This window comes from Drosophila takahashii, unplaced genomic scaffold (assembly GCF_030179915.1).
Source record: "Drosophila takahashii strain IR98-3 E-12201 unplaced genomic scaffold, DtakHiC1v2 scaffold_134, whole genome shotgun sequence".
NCBI classification, from domain to species: domain Eukaryota; kingdom Metazoa; phylum Arthropoda; class Insecta; order Diptera; family Drosophilidae; genus Drosophila; species Drosophila takahashii.
The window spans coordinates 6,156-19,147 of NW_027221652.1; the positions used below are offsets into that span (position 1 = coordinate 6,156).

The 12,992-nt window shown below is 32.8% G+C and overlaps 3 non-coding genes across 3 annotated transcripts; all 3 read right to left on the minus strand.

Annotated features, from left to right (window-relative positions):
• Positions 1–3,801: 3,801 nt before the first annotated feature.
• On the minus strand, positions 3,802–7,751 carry LOC138914175 (large subunit ribosomal RNA). The gene has a single exon (XR_011420043.1). It is a non-coding gene; the product is annotated as a large subunit ribosomal RNA (ribosomal RNA).
• A 398-nt stretch (positions 7,752–8,149) lies between these two features.
• Positions 8,150–8,328, minus strand: LOC138914174 (5.8S ribosomal RNA). Its single transcript, XR_011420042.1, has one exon. It is a non-coding gene; the product is annotated as a 5.8S ribosomal RNA (ribosomal RNA).
• Positions 8,329–8,951: 623 nt separating this feature from the next.
• On the minus strand, positions 8,952–10,946 carry LOC138914171 (small subunit ribosomal RNA). Its single transcript, XR_011420040.1, has one exon. It is a non-coding gene; the product is annotated as a small subunit ribosomal RNA (ribosomal RNA).
• Positions 10,947–12,992: the final 2,046 nt, after the last annotated feature.

Here is a 12,992-nt window from a genome sequence, read left to right on the forward strand (position 1 = left end):
GTATATTTTATTATACATTTTTTTTCTTTATACATATAATATGGTATTTCCATATCGCTATAATTGAATTATATGTATAAGATATCATTTATATATAGCATTGCCAAAATAATATGATAAACATAAATTTTGAACAATACGGCCGGTCGGCGAGCACTGCCTCCCTATATATGTTTTTGGCCACGACGTCTAAATATTGGGTATTTTTCGTACTGCGGCCCCGGTGTATGTAAATTGGGCATATTTCGTACTGATGCCAACATATCTATATGACTCATTATTTTCTTCCATATCAATATAACTTCTTTTATTTCCATATTCAAGTAATTTCTTTATTTGCCATATCAATATAAAATATTTTTTGGTCATATTTATATAATCTATATGCCGTATCCATATAATGAATACGGCATATCCATACAACTAGCCATATTTGTATGTCAATGTATATTTTATTATACATTTTTTTTCTTTATACATATAATATGGTATTTCCATATCGCTATAATTGAATTATATGTATAAGATATCATTTATATATAGCATTGCCAAAATAATATGATAAACATAAATTTTGAACAATACGGCCGGTCGGCGAGCACTGCCTCCCTATATATGTTTTTGGCCACGACGTCTAAATATTGGGTATTTTTCGTACTGCGGCCCCGGTATATGTAAATTGGGCATATTTCGTACTGATGCCAACATATCTATATGACTCATTATTTTCTTCCATATCAATATAACTTCTTTTATTTCCATATTCAAGTAATTTCTTTATTTGCCATATCAATATAAAATATTTTTTGGTCATATTTATATAATCTATATGCCGTATCCATATAATGAATACGGCATATCCATACAACTAGCCATATTTGTATGTCAATGTATATTTTATTATACATTTTTTTTCTTTATACATATAATATGGTATTTCCATATTGCTATAATTGAATTATATGTATAAGATATCATTTATATATAGCATTGCCAAAATAATATGATAAACATAAATTTTGAACAATACGGCCGGTCGGCGAGCACTGCCTCCCTATATATGTTTTTGGCCACGACGTCTAAATATTGGGTATTTTTCGTACTGCGGCCCCGGTGTATGTAAATTGGGCATATTTCGTACTGATGCCAACATATCTATATGACTCATTATTTTCTTCCATATCAATATAACTTCTTTTATTTCCATATTCAAGTAATTTCTTTATTTGCCATATCAATATAAAATATTTTTTGGTCATATTTATATAATCTATATGCCGTATCCATATAATGAATACGGCATATCCATACAACTAGCCATATTTGTATGTCAATGTATATTTTATTATACATTTTTTTTCTTTATACATATAATATGGTATTTCCATATCGCTATAATTGAATTATATGTATAAGATATCATTTATATATAGCATTGCCAAAATAATATGATAAACATAAATTTTGAACAATACGGCCGGTCGGCGAGCACTGCCTCCCTATATATGTTTTTGGCCACGACGTCTAAATATTGGGTATTTATCGTACTGCGGCTCCGGTGTATGTAAATTGGGCATATTTCGTACTGATGCCACCATATCCATATAACTTATTTTTTGTTCTATATCTATATAATTAATTTTTTTTCCATACCTATAACTATTAAACTAATTTTTTTCCATATCCATATTTGAACTTATTATTTTTCCCATATCCATATAACTCGTTTTTTCCATATCCACACTAGAATTTAGTATTTATCCCATATCCATATAAATCATTATTTACCATATCAATATAAATAATATTTTTCAATATTCATACTAGAACTTATTATTTCTTTAATATTCATATAACTCAATATTTTTTCATATCCATACTAGAACTTATTCTTTTTCCCATATCCATACTAGAACTTATAAATTTTCCCATATTCATATAACTAATTTTTTTCATATCCATACTAGAACATTATATTTTTGCCATATCTCTACAACTCATTTTATTCCATATCCATACTAGAACTTATTATTTCTTAAATATCCATATAACTTAATATTTTTCCATATCCATACCAGAACTTTTTATTTTTCCCATATCCATAGAACTAATTTTTTTCATATCCATACTAGAACCTAATTTTCTTCCTATATCCATATAACTTATTATTTACTATTACAATATAATTAATTTTTTCCATATCCATACTAGAGCTTATTATCTCTTCAATATCCATAAAACTCAATATTTTTTCATATCCATACTAGAACTGATTATTTTTCCCATATCCATACTAGAACTCAGTATTCTTCCCATATCCATACTACAACTTAGTATTTTTCCCATATGCATATAACTCATTATTTAGCATATCAATATAACTAATTTTTTTCCATATCCATACTAGAACTTATTATTTCTTTAATATCCATATAACTCAATATTTTTTTATATCCATACTAGAACTTATTATTTTTCCCATATCCATACTAGAACTTATAAATTTTCCCATATTCATATAACTAATTTTTTTCATATCCATACTAGAACATTAAATTTTTTGCCATATCTATATAACTCATTTTATTCCATATCCATACTAGAACTTATTATTTCTTTAATATCCATATAACTCAATATTTTTTCATATCCATACTAGAACTTATCATTTTTCCCATATTCATATAACTCATTTTTCCATATCCATACTAGAACTCTGTATTCTTTTCCATATCCATATAACTCATTTTTTTTTCATATCCATACTAGAACTTATTATTTTTCCCATATCCACATAACTCATTTTTTTCATATCCATACTAGAACTTGTTATTTTTCCCATATCCATATAACTCATTTTTTTCATATCCATACTAGAACTTAATATTATTTTCATATCCATATAACTCATGTTTGGACTTGGAATATTTTTATACACGTCACTAATAGGATGACGATTCAATCATCTATTTTAAGAGGAACATTGACTTGCATATGTCTCTTACTTGCATGTTCGGACTTAGAATATTTTTATACACGTCACTAATAGGATGACGATTCAGTTGGCTACCTTAAGAGGTACATATACTTGCATATGTCTCTTACTTGTATGTTCGGACTTAGAATATTTTTATACACGTCACTAATAGGATGACGATTCAGTTGGCTACCTTAAGAGGTACATATACTTGCATATGTCTCTTACTTGTATGTTCGGACTTAGAATATTTTTATACACGTCACTAATAGGATGACGATTCAGTTGGCTACCTTAAGAGGTTCATATACTTGCATATGTCTCTTATTTGCATGTTCGGACTTAGAATATTTTTATACGCGTCACTAATAGGATGACGATTCAGTTGGCTACCTTAAGAGGTACATATACTTGCATATGTCTCTTATTTGCATGTTCGGACTTAGAATATTTGTATACGCGTCACTAATAGGATGACGATTCAGTTGGCTACCTTAAGAGGTACATATACTTGCATATGTCTCTTACTTGTATGTTCGGACTTAGAATATTTGTATACACGTCACTAATAGGATGACGATTCAGTTGGCTACCTTAAGAAGTACATATACTTGCATATGTCTCTTATTTGCATGTTCGGACTTAGAATATTTTTATACGCGTCACTAATAGGATGACGATACATATGGCTACCATTGTTAAATATATTTAAATAAAATTTATTTAAATATAATTATTATTTTATATATATATATTTTATATATATATATATTCTGACTTAAAAAAGCCAAACAAAATAAACACAATTAAATTTATGTTTATTATCGAATCATCAAGCAAAGGATAAGCTTCAGTGGATCGCAGTATGGCAGCTGCTCAACCACTTACAACACCTTGCCTGTTACAAAAGTCGTTTACAATTGATTCTAGGCTTTGTCATTGTATTAAATAATGCTTTTATATGTAACTAGCGCGGCATCAGGTGATCGAAGATCCTCCCAATTTACTATGTTACAAATTACATTGGCATCACATCCATTGTCGTTTATAAAGTAAATTATAAACTTTAAATGGTTTAGAAGCCATACAATGCAAATTGCCCCTTATTTATCATTGCAGTCCAGCACGGATACGACCTTAGAGGCGTTCAGGCATAATCCAACGGACGTAGCGTCATACCACTGTTCGCTCGAACAAGTATTGTGCCATTGGTCCGTACCTGCGGTTCCTCTCGTACTACGCAGGAATGCTGTCGCAACAACGTTTTGTCATTAGTAGGGTAAAACTAACCTGTCTCACGACGGTCTAAACCCAGCTCACGTTCCCTTGCATGGGTGAACAATCCAACGCTTGGTGAATTTTGCTTCACAATGATAGGAAGAGCCGACATCGAAGGATCAAAAAGCGACGTCGCTATGAACGCTTGGCCGCCACAAGCCAGTTATCCCTATGGTAACTTTTCTGACACCTCTTGTTAAAAACTCTTTAAACCAAAAGGATCGATAGGCCGAGCTTTTGCTGTCCCTGTGTGTACTGAACACCGAGATCAAGTCAGCATTTGCCCTTTTGCTCTATGTGTGGTTTCTGTCCGCACTGAGCTGGCCTTGGGACACCTCCGTTATTATTTGAGAGATGTACCGCCCCAGTCAAACTCCCTACCTGGCAATGTCCTTGAATTGGATCATACCTGAGTAATTGGAGTTATACCAAATTTTCAAATCAAAAATACATAAATGCACCGTTTTATTAAAGAATTTGTTTGCGATTATATAACAAACTCGTGATACTTTGATCAAGAAGCTTGCATCAAAACCCAATACCATAAGATATAATAAATATATCCGTATAATGGCTAGGAAATGATACACGTTCCATTTAATCAAGTAAGTAAGGAAACAATAAGAGTAGTGGTATTTCATTGACGATACCAAACCGAAGTCTAATATCTCCCACTTATTCTACACCTCTTATGTCTCCTTACACTGCCAGATTAGAGTCAAGCTCAAAAGGGTCTTCTTTCCCCGCTAATTATTCCAAGCCCGTTCCCTTGGCTGTGGTTTCGCTAGATAGTAGATAGGGACAGTAGGAATCTCGTTAATCCATTCATGCGCGTCACTAATTAGATGACGAGGCATTTGTTACATAGTCATAGTTACTCCCGCCGTTGACCCGCGCTTACTTGAATTTCTTCACTTTGACATTCAGAGCACTGGGCAGAAATCACATTGTGTCAACACCCGCTAGGGCCATCACAATGCTTTGTTTTAATTAGACAGTCGGATTCCCCAAGTCCGTGCCAGTTCTGAATTGATTGTTAATTGATAATCGTTATAATTAATAAGAACTAATTGGTTTGACCCAATTAGTATTCTTAAAAATTTTAGCAAGAAAGTTCCACAATTGGCTACGTAACTAACTATCCGGGGAACAAGTAACTAACATAAATGCTAGAAACTCTATTTACCCAGAACGAGCACATAAACCATGTTATTGTTTCCCAATCAAGCCCGACTATCTCAATCTTCAGAGCCAATCCTTATCCCGAAGTTACGGATCTAATTTGCCGACTTCCCTTACCTACATTATTCTATCGACTAGAGACTCTTCACCTTGGAGACCAGCTGCGGATATTGGTACGGCCTGTTGAGAAGTTTGCGTGTCCCCACCATAAATTTTCAAGGTCCGAGGAGAAAATATCGACACAACAGTATATGGCATGCTCTTCTAGCCCATCTACCATATCTCTCTGCGAAAGACTTCCATGGTAGTACGGCTATAAAACAGAAAAGAAAACTCTTCCGATATCTCTCGACGGCTTCTTTATGGTCGTTCCTGTTGCCAGGATGAGCACGAGGCCCATATTTAATAACAAACGGATACTCAACAGGTTACGGAATTGGAACCGTATTCCCTTTCGTTCAAAATTATTCAAGTATATTATATTAGCTTGATTTGTATATATTGCGTTTTTGGTTTTACTTGAAAATTTTCGGCTTTCGCCTTGAACTTAGGACCGACTAACTCGTGATCAACCACTGTTCACACGAAACCCTTCTCCACTTCAGTCCTCCAAGGTCTCATTCGATTATTTGCTACTACCACCAAGATCTGTACCAATGGCAGCTCCATGCAGGCTTACGCCAAACACTTCTACGCATACCATTGTACCTTCCTACTCACTAAAGTTTCAAAATTTATATCACAAGTAATATAAATCATCTACTTTAGCGGTAATGTATAGGTATACAACTTAAGCGCCATCCATTTTAAGGGCTAGTTGCTTCGGCAGGTGAGTTGTTACACACTCCTTAGCGGATTTCGACTTCCATGATCACCGTCCTGCTGTTTTAAGCAACCAACGCCTTTCATGGTATCTGCATGAGTTGTTAATTTGGGCACCGTAACATTACGTTTGGTTCATCCCACAGCGCCAGTTCTGCTTACCAAAAGTGGCCCACTGGGCACATTATATCATAACCTTAAACTTCATATCAAGAAAGTTAAGGTTCTTACCCATTTAAAGTTTGAGAATAGGTTAAGATCGTTTCGACCCTAAGGCCTCTAATCATTCGCTTTACCAGATAAGATTATTTTATATAATATTAAAATGCACCAGCTATCCTGAGGGAAACTTCGGAAGGAACCAGCTACTAGATGGTTCGATTGGTCTTTCGCCCCTATACTCAATTCTGACAATCGATTTGCACGTCAGAACTGTTTCGGTCTTCCATCAGGGTTTCCCCTGACTTCAACCTGATCAAGTATAGTTCACCATCTTTCGGGTCACAGCATATATGCTCAAGGTACGTTCCAGTTAGAGGCATAAATAATATAAATATCATTATACATAACTATATAGAACGCCCCGGGATTGTGTTAATTAGCTATAAATAGTTAAAAAACTAATCCCATTATTAGTCAAGTTAATTACGCTATTAGGTTTATATCCCAATAACTTGCACATATGTTAGACTCCTTGGTCCGTGTTTCAAGACGGGTCCCGAAGGTATCCTGAATCTTTCGCATTGTTAATCCTACAAGTGCATATAATAAACACAAAAATCAATGATAATCATGCCATTATATAATTCCGAAAAATTAACGCACTGTATTCATATAAATCTATCAGCACTTTATCAAATTAATAACATTTATTCTGTGTTAAAATGCAAGCAATTTAATTTGAATAAACTATAAGTTATATTTTATGATAAATTTGGTATGCTAATAGATTACAATGTCCTTATATGGAAAAAATGCACACTATTATCATAATATTGTTTAAATATTACAATTTTAATGATGAATTTTCCATAACGGATATTCAGGTTCATCGGGCTTAACCTCTAAGCAGTTTCACGTACTGTTTAACTCTCTATTCAGAGTTCTTTTCAACTTTCCCTCACGGTACTTGTTTACTATCGGTCTCATGGTTATATTTAGTTTTAGATGGAGTTTACCACCCACTTAGTGCTGCACTATCAAGCAACACGACTCTTTGGAAACATCATCTAGTAATCATTAACGTTATACGGGCCTGGCACCCTCTATGGGTAAATGGCCTCATTTAAGAAGGACTTAAATCGTTAATTTCTCATACTAGAATATTGACGCTCCATACACTGCATCTCACATTTGCCATATAGACAAAGTGACTTAGTGCTGAACTGATTTCTTTTCGCTCGCCGCTACTAAGAAAATCCTTGTTAGTTTCTTTTCCTCCCCTAATTAATATGCTTAAATTCAGGGGGTAGTCCCATATGAGTTGAGGTTGTATATAACTTTTATTTGCAATTAATTCTTTATATATAATGATAAAACATTTTATTAAATTCGTTTAAAGCTGACGTATATATATATTAATGGCATTTATTTGTAACGAATTAACGAAGAATAATAATATTGTCAACGTTTTTCATATTTCAAATCATTAATAAGAGACAATTCTAGATAATATTTTATGCTAGACATTTCTCAGTATTATTTGATTGAAAAAGAAAATATTCCTCTTCGTTTTTCTCAAAGTTTAATTACTATTGTGAGATAATGTTTTTCATATATTTGTTAATATTATGAATAAAATAATTAAATTATTTTTATCCAATAATATACCATATGCTTATAAAATTTTATTATAAAATTTGTATAAACAACTTAATTAGCATAGTCTTACAACCCTCAACCATATGTAGTCCAAGCAGCACTATAAAATTAATTAAAGTACATAACAGCATGGACTGCGATATGCGTTCAAAATGTCGATGTTCATGTGTCCTGCAGTTCACACGATGACGCACAGTTTGCTGCGTTCTTCATCGACCCATGAGCCGAGTGATCCACCGCTTAGAGTTTTATAATATTGGTTTTAAATTTGGTCAAATATGTTTTTATTGAAAGAAATTAAAAATACACCATTTTACTGGCATATATCAATTCCTTCAATAAATGTATTTATATACCTAAAATAAATGCTGCGAAATGTCTTAGTTTTATATAAACAATATATATCAAAGTATTATTTGTAATGGCATTTGTTTGTTAATATATATTGATAATTTTATATAAAACATTAACCTGAAACCAGGTACAACATTGTATATTTTAGGTTGTTGCATTATCCAATGTATGATCATCATCAAATTAGTTGGCCAATACATCTCGCAACGCGTGTATATTATGGTCCATATACACACAAAAGTTTATAATAAATATATAAAATATATTTTATTATATTAATAATTCGATTTGCTTGTTCGAATTTTATGTTTGTTTCTATTTAATTTATTTGTAATAATATTATATTATTACAATATTTCGATTTGCTTGTTCGAAATTTATTTGATCTTTTACTTTTAAGATCATATTTTTGGTATAATTATTATTATAATTATTATGTATATATATATATATATTGGTAATTTGTATTAAATTTGTATTAACAAATTTTTTTATTAACGGTAAGGATATTATACAATAATGATCCTTCCGCAGGTTCACCTACGGAAACCTTGTTACGACTTTTACTTCCTCTAAATAATCAAGTTCGGTCAACTTTTGCGAAACAACCGTAACACACAAGGCGTCACAGTGATCACGTCCGGAGACCTCACTAAATAATTCAATCGGTAGTAGCGACGGGCGGTATGTACAAAGGGCAGGGACGTAATCAATGCGAGTTAATGACTCACACTTACTGGGAATTCCAAGTTCATGTGAACAGTTTCAGTTCACAATCCCAAGCATGAAAGTGGTTCAGCGGTTTACCCGGACCTCTCGGTCTAGGAAATACACGTTGATACTTTCATTGTAGCGCGCGTGCAGCCCAGGACATCTAAGGGCATCACAGACCTGTTATTGCTCAATCTCATTATTGCTAGACGCAATTTGTCCATTTAAGAAGCTAGTGTCCTTATAATGGGACAAACCAACAGGTACGGCTCCACTTATATAAACACATTCAAACACAATAAACATTTTACTGCCACCATGAATGAAGGCTATATAAGCTTCAACACCATAATCCTGAAGATATCTATTTAATATATTTGAGTCTCGTTCGTTATCGGAATTAACCAGACAAATCACTCCACGAACTAAGAACGGCCATGCACCACCACCCATAGATTCGAGAAAGAGCTATCAATCTGTCTTACACACTTATGTTCGGACCTGGTAAGTTTTCCCGTGTTGAGTCAAATTAAGCCGCAGGCTCCACTCCTGGTGGTGCCCTTCCGTCAATTCCTTTAAGTTTCAGCTTTGCAACCATACTTCCCCCGGAGCCCAAAAGCTTTGGTTTCCCGGGAAGCGACTGAGAGAGCCATAAAAGTAGCTACACCCAATTGCTAGCTGGCATCGTTTATGGTTAGAAGTAGGGCGGTATCTGATCGCCTTCGAACCTCTAACTTTCGTTCTTGATTAATGAAAACATCTTTGGCAAATGCTTTCGCTTAAGTTAGTCTTACGACGGTCCAAGAATTTCACCTCTCGCGTCGTAATACTAATGCCCCCAAACTGCTTCTATTAATCATTACCTCTTGATCTGAAAACCAATGAAAGCAGAACAGAGGTCTTATTTCATTATCCCATGCACAGAATATTCAGGCATTTGAAGCCTGCTTTAAGCACTCTAATTTGTTCAAAGTAATTGTACCGGCCCACAATAACACTCGTTTAAGAGCACTAATGCAGGTTTTTAAATAGGAGGAACATATGAAAAAATACAAGTATTTAAACACATATAAGAACTCCACCGGTAATACGCTTACATACATAAAGGTATAGTACTAACCACAATTGTAAGTTGTACTACCCGTATGAAGCACAAGTTCAACTACGAACGTTTTAACCGCAACAACTTTAATATACGCTATTGGAGCTGGAATTACCGCGGCTGCTGGCACCAGACTTGCCCTCCAATTGGTCCTTGTTAAAGGATTTAAAGTGTACTCATTCCAATTACAGGGCCTCGGATATGAGTCCTGTATTGTTATTTTTCGTCACTACCTCCCCGAGCTGGGAGTGGGTAATTTACGCGCCTGCTGCCTTCCTTAGATGTGGTAGCCGTTTCTCAGGCTCCCTCTCCGGAATCGAACCCTGATTCCCCGTTACCCGTTGCAACCATGGTAGTCCTAGATACTACCATCAAAAGTTGATAGGGCAGACATTTGAAAGATCTGTCGTCGGTACAAGACCATACGATCTGCATGTTATCTAGAGTTCAACCAATATAACGATCTTGCGATCGCTTGGTTTTAGCCTAATAAAAGCACATGTCCCATAAGGTTCATGTTTTAATTGCATGTATTAGCTCTAGAATTACCACAGTTATCCAAGTAACTGTTAACGATCTAAGGAACCATAACTGATATAATGAGCCTTTTGCGGTTTCACTTTTAATTCGTGTGTACTTAGACATGCATGGCTTAATCTTTGAGACAAGCATATAACTACTGGCAGGATCAACCAGAATAATGTTTTCGTTCATATTTCATTCATATTTTTTGAATAGAAATTAGTAATATAAATATAATAGATTTTATTTCCATATTATATGTTCGTTTTTTCTTAAATATTGATTTTAATTCAATATTTTTTTTTTGCTTTGTGAAATAATTCTATTTTAATTCGAATACGGCCATTTTTATATGGCATTCGTATACGTTCTTTAATTTTTACTTGTTTCGCCACTAATATAACAAGTTTATAATTGATGTTAAAGAAAAAGTACAACTTTTTTATAACACAATTTTCAATATATATTGTTCTTTCTATAAGTTTTTATTATATTATATATACATATTTCATTCTAAAATATCATTTTTGTTCAACATACATAATTATTGTATCCACACATGTACAATTTTTGTTTAACCAATATAAATATTGAGTTAAATCATTTGCATTTTGATGATAAATTTAAAATTTATCTTTTCCATATAACTCTCTGGTAATATATGATATAAAACCGAGCGCATATGAAATTATTTTGATCACTAATATTGCAATTATATTTTATTATAATGCTTTTTGTAAACACATTGTACCGGCAAGCGATACTCTGTGCCCAAACGACAGGGGATATAATAATTTAATATAAATTATCATATATACCTGCCACCAAAGATTAACGATAAAAGTCGGAAACAATTTGTTATTCTATATATAATAGAAACTTGACCTCTGTTTCACCTTATTATCATGGGTTTATAATATTAACCGCGTAGCCAAGTCTTAATTTCATTTAAGAAACAAATTTATACGGATAATATTTTGATTTTAATATATGTTGTTCTATTGATAACAAAAGTATATATTATAATATATTTTGTTCAATAGTAGATGGACTACTTACTGTACCATCCTTATTTTTTATTATTATTGATATACATTATATTGACAACAGCATATGATATTCATATGGTTTGTTCAATAATTAATTGGTGGACAACCACTGACCATCCTATAGTAGTTTTTGGCCACGACGTCTAAATATCGAAATTATTTAATTCCGTTTGCCACCCATACGATAGATATTAACTATCTATAATAATAATGTGTACGCATAAAATATTATATGTATATATATAGACCAACAGACAAGCACTTCACCCTATAGTAGTTTTTGGCCACGACGTCTATATATCGGGCATATTTAATTCTCTTTGCCACCCAACCAAAGATATTCACTTTTTTATATAAAGTATTATTTGATCATATTAATATAACCAATTATTTCTGCCATATTCATATAATTTCTTTATGAATTATTTTTTGGTCATATCCATATAATCTATATGCCGTATCCATATAATGAATACGGCATATCCATACAACTAGCCATATTTGTATGTCAATGTATATTTTATTATACATTTTTTTTCTTTATACATATAATATGGTATTTCCATATCGCTATAATTGAATTATATGTATAAGATATCATTTATATATAGCATTGCCAAAATAATATGATAAACATAAATTTTGAACAATACGGCCGGTCGGCGAGCACTGCCTCCCTATATATGTTTTTGGCCACGACGTCTAAATATTGGGTATTTTTCGTACTGCGGCCCCGGTGTATGTAAATTGGGCATATTTCGTACTGATGCCAACATATCTATATGACTCATTATTTTCTTCCATATCAATATAACTTCTTTTATTTCCATATTCAAGTAATTTCTTTATTTGCCATATCAATATAAAATATTTTTTGGTCATATTTATATAATGTATATGCCGTATCCATATAATGAATACGGCATATCCATACAACTAGCCATATTTGTATGTCAATGTATATTTTATTATACATTTTTTTTCTTTATACATATAATATGGTATTTCCATATCGCTATAATTGAATTATATGTATAAGATATCATTTATATATAGCATTGCCAAAATAATATGATAAACATAAATTTTGAACAATACGGCCGGTCGGCGAGCACTGCCTCCCTATATATGTTTTTGGCCACGACGTCTAAATATTGGGTATTTTTCGTACTGC